The sequence below is a fragment of the Sturnus vulgaris genome, chromosome 14, assembly GCF_052056855.1.
Source record: "Sturnus vulgaris isolate bStuVul1 chromosome 14, bStuVul1.hap1, whole genome shotgun sequence".
NCBI classification, from domain to species: Eukaryota; Metazoa; Chordata; class Aves; order Passeriformes; family Sturnidae; genus Sturnus; species Sturnus vulgaris.
This window is the reverse complement of record NC_142256.1, coordinates 20,544,741-20,567,747: the sequence shown is the minus strand read 5'-3', so window position 1 is coordinate 20,567,747 and position 23,007 is coordinate 20,544,741. Positions and strand designations below refer to the sequence as shown.

General features: G+C 43.6%; 1 long non-coding RNA gene across 8 annotated transcripts; it reads left to right on the top strand.

Annotated features, from left to right (window-relative positions):
• Positions 1–419: 419 nt before the first annotated feature.
• On the top strand, positions 420–22,767 carry LOC106863220 (uncharacterized). 8 transcript variants are annotated; one of them, XR_015806850.1, is made up of 8 exons: positions 1,045–1,401; positions 1,883–2,348; positions 2,564–2,629; positions 3,144–3,194; positions 3,540–3,655; positions 17,909–17,975; positions 19,054–20,637; positions 21,836–22,767. It is a non-coding gene; the product is annotated as an uncharacterized LOC106863220 (long non-coding RNA). The 8 variants fall into 8 exon arrangements; XR_015806851.1 differs by having other exon boundaries at positions 1,058–1,401; positions 19,054–19,212; positions 20,227–22,767; XR_015806849.1 differs by having other exon boundaries at positions 1,058–1,401; positions 19,054–19,212; positions 19,456–22,767.
• Positions 22,768–23,007: the final 240 nt, after the last annotated feature.

The following is a 23,007-nucleotide window of genomic DNA, read 5'->3' as shown; positions in this document are numbered from 1 at the left end:
CTGCCGAGACGACGTTCCTCGTGTTCCTGCGGCTCCGAAGCCTCCCAGCAGGGCTGCGCCGTCCCGAAAGACGGCCCCGGCGCCCGCTCCCGTCCCGGCTACGGGACCATCCCTGCCGGGCTGCCCCCGTTGCCAAAAGGATCCCGGTCCCTCGGCCCCGGCAGCGCCCCCTAGCGGCCCAGGAGCACACAGCCGCGCGCCTCCTCGGGAAGCCCCGCCCCCTGATCGCCGCTGGCGCCGCGGATTGGTTGTCGCTGCCGAGGGCAAGGCGAAGCCCCGCCCCGGCCCGCGGCGCCCCCTGCGGGCCCCGCGGCTCCTGCGCAGCGGCCCCGGCCGTTGTTGTGGAGGGGCCGGTCAAGATGGCGGCCGGGCAGGGGGGCGGCGGCGGCAACAACGGCACGGGCATCGGCACCGGGCCGGCGCCCGGCAGCGGAGCGGCGGGGCTCGGCATCCCCGCGCACCTTACTCTCTCCTCCTCGTCCAGGTCGCACTGGGGCGCGGTAGCTCTGCTGCAGTAGCACACGGTGTGCAGCCTAGAGCGGGCCCTGGAGGAGGCGGGCAGCTCGGGCATCCTGTGCCTGAGCGGGAGGAAGCTGCGCGACTTCCCCGGCAGCGGCTGCGACCTGAGCGACACCACGCGTAGCTGCTGTGGTGGCCGCTGGGGCCGGGCGGTGGCGGGTGCGGGCCGCTGGTGCGGGGATGCAGCGGGGAGGTTCCCGCGGTGGCAGGGGAGGGCTGTGGGGGCAGCCGAGGGGGTGACACGGGAGCGGCCGCTCTGGGTGAGGAGCGGGGTCCCCGCTGTGCGGGAGCAGTGATGGACTGTGGGGAGGTTCCGCGTTTGGGGGGCTCTCCGTGCAGGCACCGGGACGGGGTGTGGAGGATGTGGGGCTGCGGTGTCGGGGCTGCCCCGCTGGGCGCACTGGGGGCCGGTTCTGCCGCCTGAGTGTGGGGCGAGCGTCCGTGCTGGTGTGGGCTCTGAGCGGGGCGCGCTGAGCTTGCTGTGCGCGAGCGGAGCGGGGGACCCGGAGGTGCGTGCCTGGGGAGGTGGGAGGGAGCGGCTCCGTGTGAGCGTGTGCGAAAGCACCGGGGTGTGTGTGAGTGTGGAAGGGCACGGGGCTCCGTGTGTGTGTTTGCGGGCGCACAGGGCTGTGCGTGTCCGAGCTCATGGCGGGCTTCAATGCTCTGTGCGTTCCCGGGGGGGTGGTCGCTGTCCCCGTGTGTGCAGCGGCGGTTTCGATGACAGGACTCCAGGAGGGATATTATGAAAGCAGAACGCTCTCTTTCGGGTTTGCCTTGTTGCGTGGGATTTTCCGGCACAGTTTATTTTCTTGACATCATCTGGTTAATTTTCCTTCTCTCGTTGCAGGGCATCTAACCCGTGGCTACCGAGAATCTCCTCCGGTGAGTGGAAAGAACCTTTGGTGTATTGCAGTCGACTTCCAGCCTGGTGGGCTGACAGAAAGTTCCTGTCAGTGTCTTTGCAGCAGCAGAAGCTAAGGGACCCCTGACTGTTTTCTCCTTTTCTGTTGAAGAGCTTTTGAACAGATGCAGGAATGATTTTGCAGACAGAAGATTGCATGCTGGTTTTAGCCATAGTGGAGTATTTAATTCACAACCATAAGTGGAAATATCTACTTTAGCCAACTGTTAGTTTGAGCACCCCAGAATGCTATTTCTCCTTAGTGCAGCTGGATGTGTAGCTGAGCATAAATAAGGCCCTCAATGTGATACAGCTTCCTGTCCCTCATGCTACTGTCTGTCCACAAAACACAGAAGCTGCATCACAGTCTCCTCTAGCTGTCTGTCTCCAAAGAGGAGGCTAAATAGGAGAAAGACAAGAAGGCTGGAGAGGAAGAACAAAATTAACTTCCCTCTGTTCTAGGAGAGGACAGTGAACTTCCCATGGTTCTTGAAGTGAATTTCCCACCTTTCTGGAAGATGATGGCAAAGCTCCAGCTGTGTGGATCCACGATGGTGGATGTCTTGTGGTGTGGGATTAGGAGTGGGAACATCTGCGGTGCAGGAAGAAGGACAGCAAAGATCTCGCAGTGTGGGAAGAGCAGGGCAAACATCCAGTGGCGTGGGACCAGGATGGGGAGCATCCAGTGGCGTGGGAAGAAGAGGGCCAATATCTACATCTCTCTGCATGGGAAGAGCACCATGAGTGTCCCACTGTTTGGGAAGAGGATGGTGAAGCGCCACCATTTTGGAAGAGGACGTTGAACCATCATCTGTCTGGGAAGAGGACAGTAAACCTCCCTCTGTGGAGGCATCATGGGCTGAGCATTCTGACAGCAGCACAGCCCTGCAGCCAAAGGGGAGAGGATAGAGGTGCCTGATGCAGCTGAGTATGTCTGCTCTCTGTCTTGTCTGCCAGAGCAGAGTGTGGTGTGCATGTCTGAGCATCAGTTGTACTCACTGTTCCTCTGCAGCTGAATGTTTATTGCTCTTGCCCACCTGAGTACAAAGGGCTCAGAGCCCCAGAGAGTGGGGCTGCATTTTGGCTCTGTGGAAGGCGGGATCTCCATCTTGGAGTGACCACCTTTCCTGTTGTTTCTTTCAGGGAACACTGTGAGCATGGGCGAGCCTGCCAAGAAAACACCCTGAAGTTGAGCCAGTTGGCCAAGGGGTAAGTTCAAGTCGATGACTTCTACACAAGCAACGGCCAGGTATTTTGCTGGAAGGCAGTGATATCTTTCAGAGTAGGACACGCTGGTGTGGTCTTAATCTCTAGAAATGTTAATACATCACCTGGTGGAGACTGCCATTATTGAGGCCAAATTTATCTTAGTCCCAGGTTAGGAGAGTAACATTCTTTAGCATTTTTTCCATCTTGCATTTCATCTTCCAAGGATATTGCAAGACCCAAATAAGGAGAGATCTTGCTTGGGATCAGTTTTGGGTTTTAGTCCTCCTGCAGCAAATTCATAGAGAGAGAGAGAGAAATGAGAAGTCAAGAGCAAAGCTCTCTCCTAAACCCTACAGTTGTGTTTAGGTCTGGTGTCAGTGACATTGTCTGGTGACAGTGATCATATTAGTAATGTACGCTGCATGTTTGCTCTGTTATGCATTCCCAAACAGCAGCAGTGTCACTTGAAATAATGACCAAACCCCTTCCCAGTTGCTTTGCTCTATTTTCACAGAACCAGAATTGCTGTCCATGGCTTGGACATGATGGTCCTTCGAAAGAGATGGTGAGAACTGAAGTGACTTCATGCTCAGAGCTTTGTTTCTGTGTTGTTTTTATGCCCTGGAAAAGAGAGAGGGCATATGAACATGAATGTTAAATGAACCGCCTGTCAGTATCCCTGCACTTCTGCTCTCTTCTAGTACTCTTCCATACTGTTGTTGTACTTCATCTCTCTCTCTTTTGATTTTATTTGCTGTTCTCGACTTTGCCTTGAACCCTTTGCCTGGAGCTTGTCTGCACTGCACTCCTGCTGGTCAAAGTAAAGTTGCTAGTGGCATAATCATAAACTCTCTTCTGTTGTATATTGAGGTTGTTAATTTTTACCCTCGTGTTTCTTGTTGTCTATCAGTATCTGCAAGCCGTGGATTTCCTTCATTTGAACCAGGTGATCCACAGAGATCTGAAAAGCTCCAACATCCTTCTGGGAATGGACAGCACTGTCAAGTGTTCTGACCACTGTCAAGGGTAGGTATCCTTGGTTAGGCACAGCGTTTCTGGGATGTGAGTGTGGTGCTGCTTCCCAGTAACAGCCAGTTCCCCAAAACTGGTGCTGGTGGGAGTGCCCAGACCCTGCTGCCAGCTGAGAGCAGCTGCAGTGTGCAGAGAGGTCTGCAGAGGAACAGCGTCTCAAGAAGGGCTTTGCATTGTGTATATCCCTTCCAGAGGGAAATGTGTTAGAATCTAAAGCTTCAAGTGAATAAATAAAAGCCACTGCCTGAAACCTGAGAATATCTTTAAGTGGCCAGTTGCATATTTCCTTGGCCATAGCCCTGAGGATTTTTGCAGCTGGATTCAGTAGAGCATTCTCAGACTTAGAGCAGGGAATTATTTTTCTTGGATTTTTAATTCCAGCTAATTCTGACAGCGTTTGTTTTTGTCCTCAGCTGATTTTGGTTTCTGCACTCAGTTGATCCCCGAGCAGGATCAACGGAGCTCCATGGTGCTCCACTGCTCATCAGATGGCCCCAGAAATTGTGAGTGGTTCTCCTTATGGCCCCAAGGTAGACACCTGGTCCTTTGGTGGGACAGTGACCCAACAGTGGGTGGAAGGAGAACATCCTTATTTCAAGCAAACTGTGGCCATGGCAAGATGCAGATGTCCAAGTGTTTGCATAGGCCTGTGTACCCAGGGTGGCTCTGCACTGGGATGAGCCGCTGGACGTTTGTGCACATGGTGGAAGGGAATTCCCAGAGGACTCACTGAAATTGGCTGTCAGTGCAAGCTCATTTGGATGCAGCTGTGGATGCATCAGAGTTTGGGTTTTATTGTTTATTGTAGAAAAATGATCTGTGAGCAGTATCTGCCCAGGAGGCCACTGCCCCTGGAGCTCAGAATCGGGTTGCTGTGAGCAGCTGTGGGTGTGAAGGGAACTGGTGCAGTGCTGTGTTGGCTTTTCCCCAGGCTCTGATAGGGCAGGATGGGCAGTGCAGCTGTGGGCCCAGGTGCTGTGGGCTCTGCTGCAGGACTTCTTCAGTGCAGCCTGGAGCTGGGTGAGGAGCAGTGCTGCTCTGCCCAGGAGCTGCTGCAGGTGAGTGCAGGACAAACAGCAGCACAGGGGAGAGGTTTTGTTGTTGGGCGTCTATCCTGTAATCTGCAGTCTTGGTGCTTTTCAAATGGAGAGAAGGAAGAATCCTAGACTGGTTTGGATTGGCAGGGGCCTTTCGAGGTCATCTGGACCAGGTACCCACAATGAGCAGGGCCATGTTCAAGCAGATCAGGTTGCTCACAACCCTGCCTGACCTGACCTTGAATGATTGCAGCGGTGAGGCACCTTCCATATCTCTGGGCAACTTTTGTCAATGTAAGTCCACACTCATTGTAAAAAATTTTTTCATTACATCTTATCTGAGTCTGCTGACCCTCCTTTGAGTTTAGAACCACTCTCCCTTGTCCTGTTGCAACTGGGCCTGTAAGTAGCTTGAGTTTGGAAAGCAATGCTTCATTTCTTTAGTTTTTATTCTTTGGGCGGCATCCATTTTTATCATCAGCCAGGCCTCTCTCCAGCCTGACAGCTCTGATCACCACAGTAAAGCAGCTGAGGGAGTGGCAGAGTTGCAGCACTAGAAGACAGCTTTTTGTTATGCTAGTTAGGACAGCTAGTTTGTTCTGCTAGCTAAGACAGTTTGTTATGGTAGGACAGCTATTTTTGTATGCTAACAAGGACAACTAGATTGTTATGCTAAGTCAGCACAGCCAGTTTGTTACGCTAGTTAGGACAGCTAGTTTTTTATGCTAGCTAAGAGAACTATGTTATGCTAGCTAGGACAACTAGTTTTTTATGCTTGTTTTTTGAATAAAAACTGTTAAACCTCAACTCCTTTGAAGTATCCCTTCCTCATCACCCTGTGATTCAGCTGATCAGAGCAATGTGAGGGGAGAGTGGGCCCAGCCATGCCCAGAGCTGAGCCCTGGCAGAGCCCAGAGCAGCTTCGGCATCTGCAGAGCCATGCTGGAAGGAGGCCCTTGTAGCCTCCTTGAGTTCATCCGACTCTTGTTTACAAACTTTGGATGGTGAAAAATGCACCTGGTGCTTGGAAGAGGGTAGAAGGGGCCTGCGGAAGGCCCAACTGTTCTATGCAAGGGAAAAGCGCAGCCAGCGGCCGAGTAAACTCATGCCTTTATCTCCTCCCACTTCGGCCAAAAACTTGAATCATAAAGCAGGTCAAACAAGGGCGGGGAAGGAGCTCGGGCCGCTTCGTCCCTGCAAAACCAAATCGTCCTTTGCGGGGTTCTGAGTCCCCCGGGTTCTGCTGGCCCCATGGGTGTTTCTGTCGTGCTAGCTCCCAGCAGCCCGGGCCCATCCCGACACAGGGGGGTGCTGAAGGCTGTTGGCAGGGAGATGTGATCCCAGGGTACACATTTGGTGGCCACCTGCGAGCCAAGAGAAGCAGCGGTCTGAGCTCGCCGCCCGCCGCGTCCTCCTCTGCCCTCCTCCCTCCAGCCGTGCCACTTACCGGGAGTTCCTGAGGAGGTGCTGCCTAAGCAGCCGCTCCCCATTGGGGAACTCATCCTGTATTGCTCCTGCAGGGCCGCCTTCGCCTTCCCTGCGGGCGAGACGCGTCTGTCAGCGCTCGGGCGGGCTCCAAGGACGGCCCCCGACCGTTCCGGGCCCGGCTTCTCGGCTACCGGCGGCCGAGCGGCGGAGCTCGGGCCCGGGACCGCGGGAGGCGTGGAGTGTCCGCAGGGCATGTGTCCCCCTGGAGCCACGGCGCGCCAGGCCGAGCCCAGGGACAGTGGGTCAGCTCCAGATGTCATCAGCTCCACTGATACCCGCCCAGCAGCGCCGCATCCAGAACGGCCAGAGCCGGGCCCGGGGCGGGGAGGGAGCGGCGGGAGAGCTCGAGAGGGAGAGAGAGAGAGAGAGAGAGAGAGAAGGACAGGAGGAGGAAGGGCAAGAGTAACAGGGAGCGGGGCTGTAGAGTCGCCGCTGCAGCCTCCGCGGTGCTGCCGGAGCGCCGGGCCCCTTGGTCCGTGTGTTTGTTCGTCCGTGTGTCTGTTAGTGCTTTTGTCCATTACCGCGTTTGTCCGTGTGTCCGTTGTTAGTCTGTGTGTCCATCAGTCCGTGTGTCCATTAGTCCATTTGTCCGTTGTCAGTTCGTGTGTCCGTTCCCTACCAGCCGAGCCCCGGGGGCAGCACTGGCCGCTGATCTGGGGGAACCCGCCAGGCTCATCCGTGCATAATTTATGCATCATTTGAGCCTAATTAAGAATGCCGTGATTGATAAATCGACAATGGTTACCTCCCCCTCGAGGTTTTTAACTATCTAATGAGAGGCTAGACTAGATGCCTTAATGAGGGCCTACACACGATGATCTACACTTTCTTGAATGTAAAAATCCTTAAGTGATTGGAGGAATTTTAACCATGGTAATGCACAAATATGCCACGCGATGGCAAGTTATGACTGCATTAGGTACCTCACAACTCCAGCGAGGCAGTCACCAAGAAAAAACAAACTATGATCACTGGGATGCGGAAGGAACGTTTACAAGAAGCATTTTATGAAATCTAATGTTCCTTTTCTCCAGATTAAAAATAGTTTTGAATCGATTCCTTTTCTTTGTCTTTTAACTTGCTACAGTTCTCTGACACACAAGGGCTATATTCCACAGGAGTTTTTGATTTGTTTGTTTTAAAAGCAAAAATAAAAATTGAGACAAAACCTGAGATTTCTTAAATATATGCTAAATATTTTGGGAACTACTTGTTAAAGTAAAAAGTAATGAACTTATGTTTATTGTTTCTTTTTGTGGGAGACACATAAGTCAAAAGTTGGAAACCAACTTGACTGTATTCAAGAGTAGGCATACAAGAACATTCCTACCTCTCCATTGCCATTCCCTGTCTGATTCTTAGACCATCATTCTTGCCAGTGGGAGAAATTTGTTCAGTTTTGGCCAATGATGACTCACCAGTAAAATTCTTTTAGAGAGAAATTATCTATCAAAATGTGAGGTAATATAGTTACTGAATAAAGGCAGTTATTACACATCTTATAGAGCTAACATTTCAACAGAAAGGGGGCTACATTCTATACCTTGTTAAGCCAAGTCTCGATCAAAACACTTGAAGTCAGTTTAACCAACAATGTCAATGCTGTTTATCAAGCCAAAACTGCTGAAAAGCAAGGCAGGGGAGAGTACAAGAACTTATAAGTAGCAAGTGTCCAGATTAGCAATCAAGAGCAAAACCCTGGTTATATTAAAGCCTCAAGGAACTCATGGAACTCATTTCCATGGCTTTCAAGATCTCACTTGCATGTAGTATGAATGACCTCTGTCAACATTTATCCCTGCTCATGTTTGCTGCTTTCTCCTCAGGTAATATCTTTGCAGTTTGTCTTGTCTGTTAGGATTCATTCTGTACAACAGAAATCCCTTCAAAGTGCTGAGACCAAGCTCCTCCAGCAAGGAATAACGTTTTCTACACTCTGTGAATCTGAGTGACAGCCAGTATCACACTACAGTGCATCCATTCACAAACATCTACATCATTTGTATCCAGCCCTTCATCTTTCAGCAACACTTAGCTAACTCAGTGACTAAACAGCACTGCCAAACCACTGTGACAGTGACGAGCAGTGATCACCAGCCTGCTGACAGCCTTTGGCACGTGGACTTCTGGGCTTGTTTAAAGAGCATCATGAGCAATACTACACCTTCAATACAGCTCCGTTGCCACTGGCTTATCTGAGATAAACCTTGAAGGTCAAAGAAAATGTAGCTCTGTTGTTGGAATAACAGGGTGTCTGTCAGGCTTTATTCCAGTCCATGATAAGTGTCAAATCAATGTCAACAGAACTAGGGTTTTATTAAGGGCTTAACTTCAAGTGTCATCAAGCATCAACTACTCATAGGAAGTTGAGCTGTTGGCGATCTGTCTCGCTTCCTGTGAAAAGACAGGACAAATTAGGAGAGACTCTAAATTGCTAGAGAACATAAAATTATTTCCTTGTTCATCAACTCCCTGCTTCCTTGTATTCTGGTTTCTCTTTACAGCATGAAATGCTTCACTTCTGTTTGTGTACATACAATATATATTCACAGAAATAAACATACACAGGCCTTTTTTTTCCCCAGAGATTTGAGTAAGGTGCAGTTATATCTACATGTTTTATATTTAAAATATTCTGTAATCTGCCCATTTCTGAATTATTCAGTGATAGTTCTCTTTAGTTATAAGAAACAATACGTTTATATTTATGTACAGATAGCATTCCATTAACTGTAGTTACAATCAAGCCTTTTGCAATTAAAGACATTTAATCCCGAATGCTAAGAAATCTTTGGAGACCATTAATTTGAAAATTTTTTTACAACTTTTGAATAGGATCTGAGTATGCTAGCTTTCAACTCTGAGGAAACCACCTCACTTTTTATTTAAATTAAACTTTCATGAACTTAAAATCCAATATAAATATTCATGATAAATACGCTCCTTTTTTAGGGAAAAATGTATTCATTAGAAGGCATACTGATTAAACTCAATGTAGTTTGAATGGAAACAGGTAAGCACTTGATTAGTGGCCAGTAAAAATCTGTTTTAATTTACATAAAACCTCATCTTCTCTTTGAACCAAGGTCTAGCTCATTTATGTAGCTTGACATAAATAATTTTAGTATTGTTATACCATTGCTAGTGACTTTCAGCAGAATCTCATCACATATTCTGACACAGGGTTTATAGCTTTGATGTTAAAAGATAAGTTAAATACTAAAGGGTGAAGAAGATACATTTTTTGCTACGTATTTAATTTTTAAATTATTAATGCTAAACTGTCAGTAATTGTTTCCTTGAAGTTCTTGGTTCCAAAAATCTCGTTTTATCAGCAAGCCTGGTTTAACACGAGGTTTGCAGATAACAGATAACCAGTAATAATGAATTCAGCATGTTGCTCTCAGTCACAGCCATGCAGCAAGTGAACAATATCAGCCATTGAGGAATCCACCTGTGTGTGTGTCAGTGACAGTGCCAGTCACAGCTGCCATTACTTTACTGCTTGTACAAGAAATAACCTGACACACCAAGAAACTGATTTGGCAAAAAGGAAACACTTCAGAGTTATCACTCAAGGCTCCAGCAGAGCAGAGCTGACTGGGAAAACAGTTTGCTGTTGTTGTTTTTGTTTATTTGTTTTTAGACTGAGCATTTGTGTGGTGGCATCTTTCAGTTTAGGACTCCGGATATATCATGCAGAACAATAAATTTTAATATCAGCTATCAAATTCTTATTTAATATGTAAGGTTCAAAATTCAGCAGTGAGACAAATCTTCCATTTTGTCAGAAATCAATATCTGATTTACCTTAGCAGTACTTCAGAAGCATTGTAAGTTATCACTAAAGGGGGTATCTGTGCTAGCTCATTCACAACTTATAACTCAAAAATCTATTTTTAAGACATATTATGCAGTATAAAATATTGCACATAAATGAGCTCAAAACAACAGTAATATTTTTCATTAGCAACTCTCATCTCAGAAAGATCGTCTTGTCTATGCATTAATTCCATTGCCCTTTGTGCAAATGAATTTAGATCCCGTGTGCTCTGGGTCAGTGAAGTACCAAGGCCTGAACAATAGGCCCAAGCCAAAGCTGACCTCTAGATGAACTTTCCAACTAAATGTTATATAGATATGCTTGCTCATTAACAAAATATATTCTTATATATTGTTACATATATTTCATTTATTGGCAAAATGTCTTCAGCTTTCTGTATCTAGATAGGATAATACCACATCTGGCCTAATCAGGGGGTGTAGGATCAAACACAGCTCCCATGGATCCTCCTTGAGCCCTGGCCAGACTTTAGGAGAAAGCTGGCAGGAAAATGAAATTAGAGGTTATGTCAACTTGTTTGTTTAGCCATGTAAAAGCTGGACCACTGTCACAGCAAAGTGGGGGAGCCTCGTGGCCTGCAAAGGTGGAGGCACTGGAGGACTTCCCAGTTACTGGTGTGGTTCTCCAGTCCTTGGCTGTGACAGCTTCCCCCCACAGCTGATATCTCTTGGACTTGGATGATGTATTTTCATTGGGGTAACTGGTGGTGTATCTTTCTTAATCACTGCAGGCGTTCTTTCATAACAATGATTAGCCTTGCTTAGCTTATCCCTTTGTAATTCTTTGTTCATGGTTAGGTGCATTGCTTAGCTTATCCTTTTGTGATTCTTTGCAGTTTTCCATCATAATAAATTGTTATGGTGTCTGTGTCTCTGACCCTACTCACTAGCAAAACAGTCAGGGAATGCATACATTTCCCACTCAAAATAAGCATTTATCTTTGCTTCATTGTAGTATGAAAATTAGGTTTATTACTCAGCAACCAGCATTTTAAAGATCTAATGATTTGTTAAATTTGTTTTTTTCATCCATCCTAAAGTAATTTCACTGCATTTAACTAGAGAAAAATCTATCCGTAGCTTCCAAATAGATTATGAACTACTTAGTAGATTTTTCCTCTTACCTGTCACCAGTGATTTCCAAAGTAAACCCCAATAATGCAATCTTAGTTAAAATAATCTTGACTCCTCAAATTAATGTTGTCAATACCCAGAGAGGAACTTACAGATTTCCTCTATTTGATGCTTAGGTATGTTTTCTTTTGAAGGTGTAAAATCATAACCAGGACAAGCCACAAGGTGACACTTTAGGACTACTGGAAAGAGGTTATCATCATGGCAAAATAAATAATTTTGACACTGCAATGAACTGGGCCAATTATGAAGTACACAGCAAGTGTGAAATTGGTCTAGGTCTTTTCTGAAGGGGATTGATTGCTTGGCTGCAAAGAGGCAGACAGCCAAGTGCTGTATTGACCCACAACAAGAAGAAAGGAACTCAGAAATTTTTTATTAAGGGGTCTACTTTCCTGTTGTCAAAGCCATAAAATTTTATTCATGGAGAGGAAAAGCAAATCAGAGCAGTGTGAATAACTTAGGAGTCTTCCATTTTCAAGGAGAGCACCTCCAAACATGGCACTTAGAAGTGGCAATGTGAAATAAATGTGTATGTAGCTGAAAATCAACTATACATTCAGCAAGTCTGTAGATCACTGACACTTGTTTCAGCAGCTGGTCTCTAATATGCTGCAAGTGAAAGAAATTAAGTGAGAGGATATCATTCTACAGTGTGGCCTGTGGACAGCTCTGCCACAAGCTACACAATCAATATTGGGTTCTAACAGCAAAGTTGTTATTAGAAAATTCTTCTTCAATACTAACCATTTTTTCCAGCCAACAATTCTTAGGAAATCTTTGATATAATTTCATTAAAATCCCAGCCCTTTTATAACTAATAGTGCCATAAATACTGAACACAAAAATATGCATATTTCCTTTCAAAAACACGGAAAGAAATACCACCTGAGAGCACACTTGTGATTCTTCTTGATATCTTTTCCAGTCCTTTATATAGTTTCCCAAAACTATGTTCCTCAAAGATGCCAGCATAGGCAAAATTTATACACTTGAAATAAGGTGCTCATGACATTCTGACAAAGTGCCCCAAGCTCCTCAGCTGAGCAGGAACTAGAGTTCCATGTCACTCTCTGACAAGTGATCCTGGAGCTTGTGTAAGTTGAAAAAGCCAACTGAGGTATCTTATGTAGCTCCTTGAAGAAGAGATGGACATTATTTTCCTGTTTGTTTATCACTTACTTTCTACCAACTTGATTGTCCAGCTAAGATATGTGAAGAGATAAAAGAACTTGGGAATTTCTTGGACATTATTCTACTGTGTTAGAAAGCACAGTGCAAATCTATCTCAACTATTTTTCCTAAGGTCACTACACCTGTAGGATAATGGTGTGTAAAGGAAAAAGTCAAGACGTAACTTTTTAAAACTCCAAGCATCATAAAATGCAAAAGTGAACAAGACTAACAATAAATTTCTTGGGTATGGATAAAAGTTTAAGAACATAGCAATACCATTTATTCTCTATATATCTGACAGAGATTTGTAGATTTTAAAACACCGATTTTTTAAATCTTAATTTTAGTGCATTCTTGTTTACTAGGAAAGTTTCCTTTCCTTACTGATTTTACCATTTTCCATTAAAGAGCTACTGATTTTCTTTTTCCTCCCATTTCCTACAGAGAATAGGCTATCATGGACTTTTGTTTATTTGTTTATATACCATTATTAATAAGCCCTGGAAAGTGGGTTTATTACTTAAGCTCCCTCTGCTGGCTCTTCAGCAGCAGAAACACAACAAATGAAAGTTTTTTCACTTGCTCTCCCTTTTCATTAGTCTTAGAGCTGGGAAACTGCAGTTGCCAAAGTTAGCACCTCCTTCATAAAGGAAGTGCAGAGGACTTAGAATACTAATGTAATCAGGAGGCTACGGGAACTAGGGACAGTAGTATCATGTATAAAATATTACTTAGGTGAGTCTGTACTTACTGCCTGCAACACTCAGCTTCAAGCAAGGCACCCACAAACTGAGAAATGCATTTCCTTCCACCTTGCATTCTCACCTGCTTAGGATTTAAATACCAGTTGTGTTATTGACAGTCATTATTTGTCATGCTCTCGTATTCAGCAAAGCTTTCTCAATTATGAATATTTCACTGCCCCCATTTCAATATGGTACCACAGTGCACAATATATACTTTGAATATTTACATCTCCACAAAGACTTTATACACTTTGCAGTTTCTCAGATTGAAATGAGTACAGCTGTTCCCAGTTTGAGAGTGCATCTTTAGAGAATAATCACATTTTTAGTTGCTCATCTGCAAGCTTAGTTTTACAGCTTGTGGCAAAATCTAACCTATGACCCCTTTTGGACTCTGCACCCTATAGTTACCAGAAACACAACTCCCCATATTTTCAAGCATTTTAGTTATTCACAGTCCCAATAAAATACAGGCACTCTCCTGCCTTGAAATCTCCAGGAACTTCCTCTGTCTACAATTTTTGAGTCAGATTCCGTCTAATTCAAGTAGGCCTGTTAAATGGTCTCTGGGTGGGCATAAAGTCACATTAGGCTCAATGACAGAGGAGCTCCTCCAAAGACTGAGTCAGATTTTTTTTTTTTCTCCCTAGTAATTTCAAAGGGAGCCTGATATGATTAATCTTCCTTTTTAGGTATCTCATCATACTGGGCCAATGTCATTCTACTTGTCTGTTTGGCAATTAGGAAATGAGGACTAATATCCTCTCTATTCATTCCCTAGGAGAATGCTGATGTAATTTCAAAAGGATCAGTATTTTACCTTAACATGTGCTTTGAAATTACATTGTTCTTTTTGCTATGCTTTTTTAAATTAGTTGTTAGTTCTTCATTGCAATCTCAAAAGGTATAAAACTCCTTGTCTTCCTCCTTGTAAGACACTAATCCATGAAACACTTTTCTTGGTTTAAAAGCAAAGAAAAACTAAAAAAAAAAAGTCTTATTTTTCTCTGAATTCTGCTTCAGCTGTTGCACCAGGACTTCAAGGATATTACTTCCCACCGTGCCCCTCCAGGAAAATCTATGAGTTTTTTAAAAACAAAATAATATTCTAGAATCTGCAAAGAAAAAAACCAAGAATACCATCTAACATTCCTCTTGATTCACAGTTTCATCACCTGATTTATATTAGCTGTGCACCGGCACTGAAAGGATCACTGGAATAATTCAATGCATATTGTTGAAGCCTGATAACTAAGCTATGACAAAAAAGCAACTCAAAGGTCCCTGCAAAATCCAAGAAGGATTAAACAGACATATTGAAATAAATAGGGATTTATAAGAAGTTAAAATCCATAGGAAATGAATGTGGTTAATTTGGTATTTGATTTATATTTCAGTTATATCTAAGTTCATCAAAAGGACTGCCTGAAGACCTATTCTTTTGAGGAAAAGAGAAACATTCCAAGTTTGTTTCTGTCCTCAGTAAATAGTCTTTTAAGTCTTGTCTGAATATTCTTCCTCTCCAGGAATTTTAAGAAATGACAACACCCTTCCCAGTTGCTTTGCTAGAAGGATAAAGAATAGGCTGAGGGTTCATAGTGCTCTTTTCCTACTCTGGACAGCAATCCTGTCTCTCGGATCTTCCCTGTATCTTTTCCCCTTCTCTTCAAGAGCTATTTATGTACTGTAAGCCATTTATGGCTAAACCCATCACTTGACCAAAAGCAATGGAAGTTTTCCCATTTATTCAAAGAATGCCTAAAGGTTTAATTGGGATGACAAATTGGTTCCTTCAAGTCTGGCAATCAGGTTTGACCACCCAGTATTGTGGCCTGGGGTCAGTCAGACCCCGGCTGCCATCGACGTCCCAGATAAAGTCCCACAAGGAACAGCCTGTCCGGGAGTCTAGGCAGTCTCAGCCACAAAGGTACCAAATGCAAGCAAAACCTGGATTTCAGATCAGCTCTTTAAGTGATTTCAGCTCTCAGTGATTTCAGCTTAGCTTGCAAGGTACCTCAGCTGACACTGGGATGAGAGACGGGAACGCTGTGGAGAGGTTCCACAGAGTTGTTTATTGTCTGCTTCTGTGAAGGGTGTCCAGTGGCAGTGGCATTCCACTGAACTGGGTGGAAGTAGGGGTTTTTATAGGGAAGGCATGGCTTGGCAGAAGAACCAATGATTTGGGGCTGAGGAAATATGACCAATAGTTTTACAAGTAGATAAAGTGGGGTCCTGAAACGGGGAGAAGGGTCTCTTAGTCTAGTCACCATGACTAAGCAATTCTTATGTAGGGAATAGCTCTCCAGGGAGGCCTTGTGAGGGGCCCTGCTCCCTCCACAACCTCGTAAATGGGTTACTTTTGCACAAAACTGATCTTATTCCCCATTGAATCTCATGCAGGCCAATTTTTCATTACATGACATTTGGACCTAAGAGGTTCTCATGGATATGCCTGTATTTTGACACAATCACAATATAAAGATACTTAAAAACACTGGTCATATTGTACAGATAATCACAGAAGGCAGGGATGCACGAGGAAGAGCATGACAGCCTTGGCTTCAGGGCCTTTTGACATCAAAGAGCTCCGATCTTACTGCATTGCTTTTTAGAATTCCCACAACCCTGTTTTTAACCACAGTAAACAGTTGCTGAAGCCTCTGTGAACCATATGTTCAGGATGGCAAATGCTCCACTCTGAGAAAAGCCATAAATTCATTTGCATTTTTCAAAACTCCACAATCAGTTCATTCTTCACTATAAATTGTCAAATGTAAATGTCTCTTTTCAAGAATACAAATGGAATTTGTGTTTTATTGTACATTTCATGCTGATGCATAGCCTTACATCACTTAAAGCACTGGGGTTACTGAGCACCTTGAGATTTACTCTGGGCTGGAATCCTGAGTGGTGGTTTAGGGCAATCCCAGATCAATAAATATATAGTTCTTTGTACTTCCACTGAAGGCACCCTCTGCCATACAAATGTGAATGTAATATTTTTTCCACAGAATTTCTTCCTAAACAAAAATTTAGCCCCGTTTCACTGTTGTGAATCATTATTTATAAATAATGATTGTTTCAAATGAAGAATTTGGAGTATTTGGCTTATCAGGATATCTATAACCATGTCCATAAGCATAGTGAATATTCATCAGTATCTTATATTATTTCAAAAGTAGCACATGCAGTTTAAGAGCCACTGCCACTGATGTCCTCTTTGATTTCATTTATATTTTGTATTTATGTTGTATGTTCCTTTTCTTTTTATCCTCTAAACTCCTCAGACTAGGTGCAATCTCTTAATCGATCTGTACAGTGCCCAACACGCTGCAGAGTAGTGCCTAAAGTAACAGTAATGATGATTTCCAGTGGTTGCTATCTATCAGAAGCCATTTTAAGGCTTCCAGCAGAGGTCACAATTGCTCAGCAGTTCCCAGGAATACCTTTCTGTACAGAAAACTGATTTCTGAAATCAAGGCTAGAAGGTTTTACTGCATAGCTGAGACTTTGCTGCAACCAAACGTGCATTAGATTATTTATTGGCAAGGAAAAAAAAGATGTATCTAATTAATAATTGCCTCATATTTTGGGAAGCTAATGAAGTAGCTTTGGTCTCTTAGAAAAATAATTTGCCATAAAAGATGAAGTCTCTGAACTAAAGCAAAGCATTTAATAGATTAACTGTACATCAGTAGTAATTTGCTTATGAAAAGGACACTTGTGTTAGAGAGGATGGCTTTCAGTTATGAAAAGTTAAGGGTTTCACTATGGACAAGAAAAAACTACTTATGTTTAAACTCTGGATTTTCATATTTGCTAACAGCATTTTCTGGATTCCTCTATTATATCATAGGCCTGCTTTGATTTATACACAGTCATATTATTCTCACTATTACTGGAAGAAAACTAATTATTTCTGTAGTAGAAAGAAAGAAAAGCCTCCCAAAATATCAAAGTGAAATCATGAAGAAAATGGCACCAGGCTTTTTTTAGCGTTAAGAAACCAAACCAAAGCAGAACAGACTAGAAGATTCTAGCTGAGTCAGTGAAAGTGTTGGGATAAAGCAAGATCAGAAAGAAAAACATCTGGTTAAAGAGCAACTGGGAGTAAAATGGGGAATTAAAATGAAGGACAAAGAAAAGTGAAGTAACCTGAACTGAACTGATAGTGCAATAAGTCCTACAGACCACAAAATATTTTCCTGCCAATTTACACCTGATTCTTAACCTTGGTCAAGACTGCTGCTCACTAAAGATTTACCCACTCATGCAGTCGTTGTGTCAGAGAGGCTCTGCTGTGATTTTTTCCCTCCATTATCTGACCACCTCTCTGACCATCATTTCTACTTTCTGTCCTCTGCCTTTCTCTTCTGGATAACTTCCTCACCCAATAGTTTCAACTCCAATTTACCCAGTGGCTTTGAAATTCCCATCTCACCCTTTCCTGTTTCTAGCAATCTGTTCAGTTCTTGAAATACATCTTTAAATTTTAGTTAGGCACAATTCTAAAGAAAGCCGTAATGTGGATATTTCTGTGTTTGACAGTCCCCATTACAGAAGCAGAAGTAAGAAAAAGAATGGGATACAGTTCTTGAGCGGAAGGTCACTAGAAAGTAATGAGAGCTATGGAAGCATCAAAAAAATCCTGCCTCCCTGCATTTTATTTTCAGAACGAAGAATTCGAGGGAATGAAATGTGTAGAATAGCTAAGAAATGGAATTCATATCACCAAAGTTAATTCCTTTCTTCATGTCACCAGCAAAAGTCAAGCTTCAATTTTAAATCTGGCCAGCAACAAAGTGGTTTTGTTTTTGTTTTAGGTTTTGCTTTTTTTGTTCACATTTGCAAGGATGAGGAATAATTATGTGCATACCTGCCACAGCAAAGGTAAAGTATCTGCCAAGCTCTTTTTGATATTACAATACACTGGAGAAAAATAAAGACTAGCCACATTTTATTATGCATTTATTTATCAAGAATCTGTCATGCACACCTACCCTACCAGATTGCAGACTTGAAAGGTAGGAACAAAGCATGTTTGTTTGGGTAAAGTAATCTGCAGAATAACGCTATTGCTGTACTTAGCAAATGACTTGCATCCTCTGCAAGGGCAAGAAGGAAGAACAAACCATCAACTCTGAGAGAATGAGATTTATTTCATAATTTTAAAGTTTCTTGAATGTAGTTTACAAAGTGATTCAGTCTACTATTAGTTATTCAGTCCTCTCCAAGGACTATCAGATATGATAAGCTGCATAAAACTGTTTGAATTTTTCCTTCCATTTCCTTTATGGGTTGCTGTTTGAAGTGTGTACAGAAACTTCACCTTTTTTAGGTATTAATTCAATGAAAACAGAGGTAAGCCCAAATCAAACTAACTACTAACAGGTTCCTGAGTCTATAAAATACTATTAAAAAGTGAGGGAAAAAGCTGAAAACCACCCTGGGATAAACAGCTCATGGACCAGTGTCTCATTGCAATTTTCAGAACAGTTCTTATGGAGCTGGATACTGAATATAACAGAACTGGTAAAATTCATCAAGTTTTGAACACCTCTATTCATTTGTGCTTACATTTTTATTTTATAGAAAGCCTTATATCCATCGTGGAAAACTTCTACTATATTAAGCCTCCTACATTGATGACATTAATATTTTCTTGATAGATGAACCAGAAAATCAGCCAAAACTTATTTGGAGCTGATGATAAATGTTACTGTACAGATCATAATGACAATCTTCATACCAGCCCTAAAAACAACACAAGACTTGGAAGAAAACATTTCTACCACAAAAATCTCTTTGGCTACTTCAAGAGTAACAGCATATCCAACAAAATCCAAATTATTATTTGCTAGAGTTCTTGTATTCTTTATAGTTTTTCTTTATATTGCTTTTCTTTAAAAACTATTCTAATGCTAACTTTAAACGTTAATGTCTCAGTGTGTTCATACCTATCACACAGGAGTCTTCACTGGAACACAAGGGTGTCCTCTGATGGTGCAACAATGTTCTGACCAGAGAATGATGTGTAAAAATAGAATTTTGACAAGATCTTACATCTCCCTTGAGTTCTCCGTCTCCTTGTTGCTTCCCCCAGAAGTGCAGCTAAACAGCTCTTCAGGTACTTACTTAGAAGTACAAAGTAGCCTCATGCATGAAATGCCTCAGAATGAAGTTCTATTGTTAGCTGGGTCTTTGAGGTGTGGGCCTGAACATCAGTTATGCCAGAAAAAGATAAATTCTGCTTTTTCTGCAAGTGCAAGGCTCTATCTGTGATGCAAGACCCAGGGAGATAGGTAATGTCTTAGGTTGCAATGCAAGATGTAACCAGCAATATGTATTCTATCATCCTCTGTTAAAACAGGTGGAAGAGCGTTCTTCATCTCTTCCATGACCCATCCCTCGTAACTCTATTTTCTAATGGGCCAGCTGTTAAAACCAGGTGGGGCAGTGTTCTTTATCTCTTCCACGACCCATCTTCTGTCCAGGAAGGTATCTTCTGTTAATGGGCTATTGAGTCCCACTGCATGACTGATCAAATTACATCATCCCATTGGGAGATGCTCCTCCCAGGGGGAGAGTCAAGCATTTCCCACCGAGATAAAATCTGAGATTTGGAACATTGGTGCAGCCTTTTCCCACTGGATTCCCACAAGAAGACCAGGCCTGTTGGAGTGTGAAAAACAGAGGCCTCTCTGAGTTCCTCAGAGAGAGATCAGAATGCAGGAATCGAGTTAAAACCTTTAGATAAATTAAAGTATATTAAGTCACTCATACATGAAATAGAGGTGTAAGCTTAAGTTTAAGTAAGTTTAAGTAAGAATGTGTTTTTAGTGCCTTAAAGAGCAAAAGCCTTAGAAGCTAGTGTAAAAAACAAGCTTCAAAAATAAACTTCAGTGACAGCTCAAAAACACAGTTCTAGACATATTAAAAATATACTTAGAATACTGCTTACATTCTTCGGATAGAACAGATAGGCTATATGCATAAGCTATGTGTAAACTTTCGTATTATAGAGCTAGAATTCTAATAGGTTTAGAAGAAATCTTTCAGATTTGTGTTTTTAGCTCATTTGGTAATTTGTACTGGGGAGACTCTCTCTCCCTCTCTCCTCACTGCCATCATCACTGCCCAGGAGAAGACAGGAGCTGCTGCTGCAACCTCTGCCTCAGCTCAAGAGTCTGTACCAGGCCACAGTTTCTACCTTTGCCCAGGACTCTGCACCAGAGAGCTGCTTCTGCTTCTAATTGGGACTCTGTGCCGAGAGCTTTTAGTATGGACTTTAACACTTGGGACTCTTTGTCTTTTGAGACTGATGTTCCTTTACAAATAAACAACTTTACAGCAACCAATAACTGCTCTTTTGAAGACCTAAACCCATGATAGTTTTGACGCAGTCTCATCTATACCACCAGTGGACCTTCAGAGGAAAACTACACCCTTCTCCAGGATCATAGCTTCAACAGAACCACATCTGTCACTTCAGGAGGACTGCAGCCACCATTTAATTGGACTGCTACCAATACGCTGACCGACAGGGAGTAAGGTTGTACTCTGACTCTATCAGTGTTGTAGTGTATTTAAGTTGTATTTTTAATGGACTGTTCTGTCTCCTCCTACTCCTCCAGAGTTAAGGGCTTGTCCCTGAGATTGTAAACTCCTCCTGAGTTGTCTGTCTTGTCTAACCCTGCCCCTTATTCCTGAATGTTCCCTGTTAATCCTCCCTTGTGCCAACCTCCTGCTTGGGCATTCCCTTTGGAAATCCCCTAATCCACAATATCCCATTGGTCCATGCGACCTGTTCTCCTCCCTTTGTCTCCCCCACTGGTTCCTAGGTTGTGAAACCCCTCCTTGTGATCCTCTCCCCTCCTTTCCCTATTGATTGAAAGTCTGTACCCACCTCTTGGACCTCCCCAGTTTATAAGTCGGTGCACAGTCAGTTATGTGTCTTTCCGTCCCTGACCCTTTGATGATGGAATGAAGCCTTTTGGAATCCAAACAGAAGATCTCCCTCTCATCCTTCCCCCCAGTCTGCGCTCTTCATGATTTTTCGTGTCATAGAGCAAGCAGCTCTACGTGTCTCGAGCACACTCGCTCTTGAGGCATGTCCCACTCCCGTCTTTAACTGAGCTAGCTGTAAGACTCTGGCACTGCCCCATGGCAGTATTTTCTTTGCATCATTGCATTTTAATTTTCCTAGTAAAGAATTGTTATTTCTATTCCTGTATCTTTACTGGAGAGCCCCTTAATTTCAAAATTATAATAATTCGGAGGGAGGGGGTTTACATTTTCCATTTCAAGACAGGCTCCTGCCTTCCTTAGCAGACATCTGTCTTTTCAAACCAAGACAGGTAATAATAACAAAACCAGTCAGAGGAATGAGATTCCTCATGCACTCCTCACTGGCAGAATACAATTGTTGCACCAGGTGAATTGGATGAGTAATTCTAGCCCAGTCTCTGTGAAGCTGCATCTGAGGGAATCCAGTTCTGGTCATGTTGAAAGGGCTGTAATGTGCTTTCTCAAATTCAGGCAAAGAAAGAGTGCTCTTTTTAGTAAAAACAGCAGCAAAGTGAAATAAATGCACATTCACACATCAAGCAATTCAGTGACCTTTAGATGCACAGATTTTGATCTAGAAAACAGTGTAAGAAAGTGAGTGGAAAAACAGTGTAAGAAAGTGAATGGATAGAATACAGGTGCTGTGTATTTCTAAAGCTTAGTAGGACTTATCTTGCTCTCAGGTAACTCCAGGCACTGCTGGCCCTGTTATTCTGAGCTGCTAAACAAAACCCAGCTGAGAGAATATGAGATCTCAGTAGAAGCAGACTCTAAAACAAAAATCAGATGGAGAAGAAGAAAGAATAAACAAGTGCCTGCAGCAGTCTGGGCACAGATTAAAGCAAGTGTAACTAACACGACAGATCATTCTGCAGTGACTGTTCTTAGCAAGACATACCCCAAGAGGATGCTCATTCCCAATTGCTGTGTAATGCATGGTCCTGTAGGATGCAAGATGGCAGAGAGACTCCTAAAGCTTATGGTGCACTGGGTGTGGACAGCAAAGCATGCAAATTGTTGGCACATTTTCTCCACAGAGCATGGCAGTAACATAAGACAGGATGAATCATGAAGAGTCAAATCACCAGTTAAGGCTGAGATGCCTTAACCTTGGACAGAGCTTAACCTTCAAAGCAGAGAATCTGCTGGAAGCCAAGCAGCAGATTTTTCTCCTGCCCAGGGGAAGGTAACACTGCCCAGTCAGCTGTGTAGGAGCACCACCAGTGTGATCTTCCCTGGAGCAGTGGGGCTGTAACGGGAAGTGTCCCCTGGGGAGTGGGGCAGCACCCACAGAGACTGCCTGGGAGGGCCCTCACCCCTCTCTCTGCCTCTGGTGAGTGATTATTGTTTTTCTGCTGGATACCCCTGAGGGATTCTTTGACCCTTTGACTGGAGCAGCCCAATCTTCCAGCTGCTTTTGATTGGGAGGTGTTGGTGTGTGTGTGTGAGAGAGGAGCTTTGGGCCATCATTATTACTGTCCATGCAGTGACTGTATTCTGGGCACAGCAAACTGGGAACCTGCGAGTTCATTGGAGCATCATCATGGATACATCTTTTTTTGTCAGTTTTGACCATTGAATTTGGTTATGAATTAAAGTTTGTCCATGTTTGTTATTTGTGTGAAGCTGTTTTTCTGTATCTCCATGACCTCAGTACATAGTTCATGTAGAGGATGACAAAAACCCTGTTTGTTTATGTTCTTTTGGCTGAGAAACAATCTTGACCATGCAGCATTCAGGTGTAACAAGAAGTACTGATTAATCTTTCTTGTAGACAGACCAGATAGCCATGATTAGCCAAATTGACTTCCCAAGCCTTCTGTCTGAAAACATCTATTATTGGAACTCAGATGGA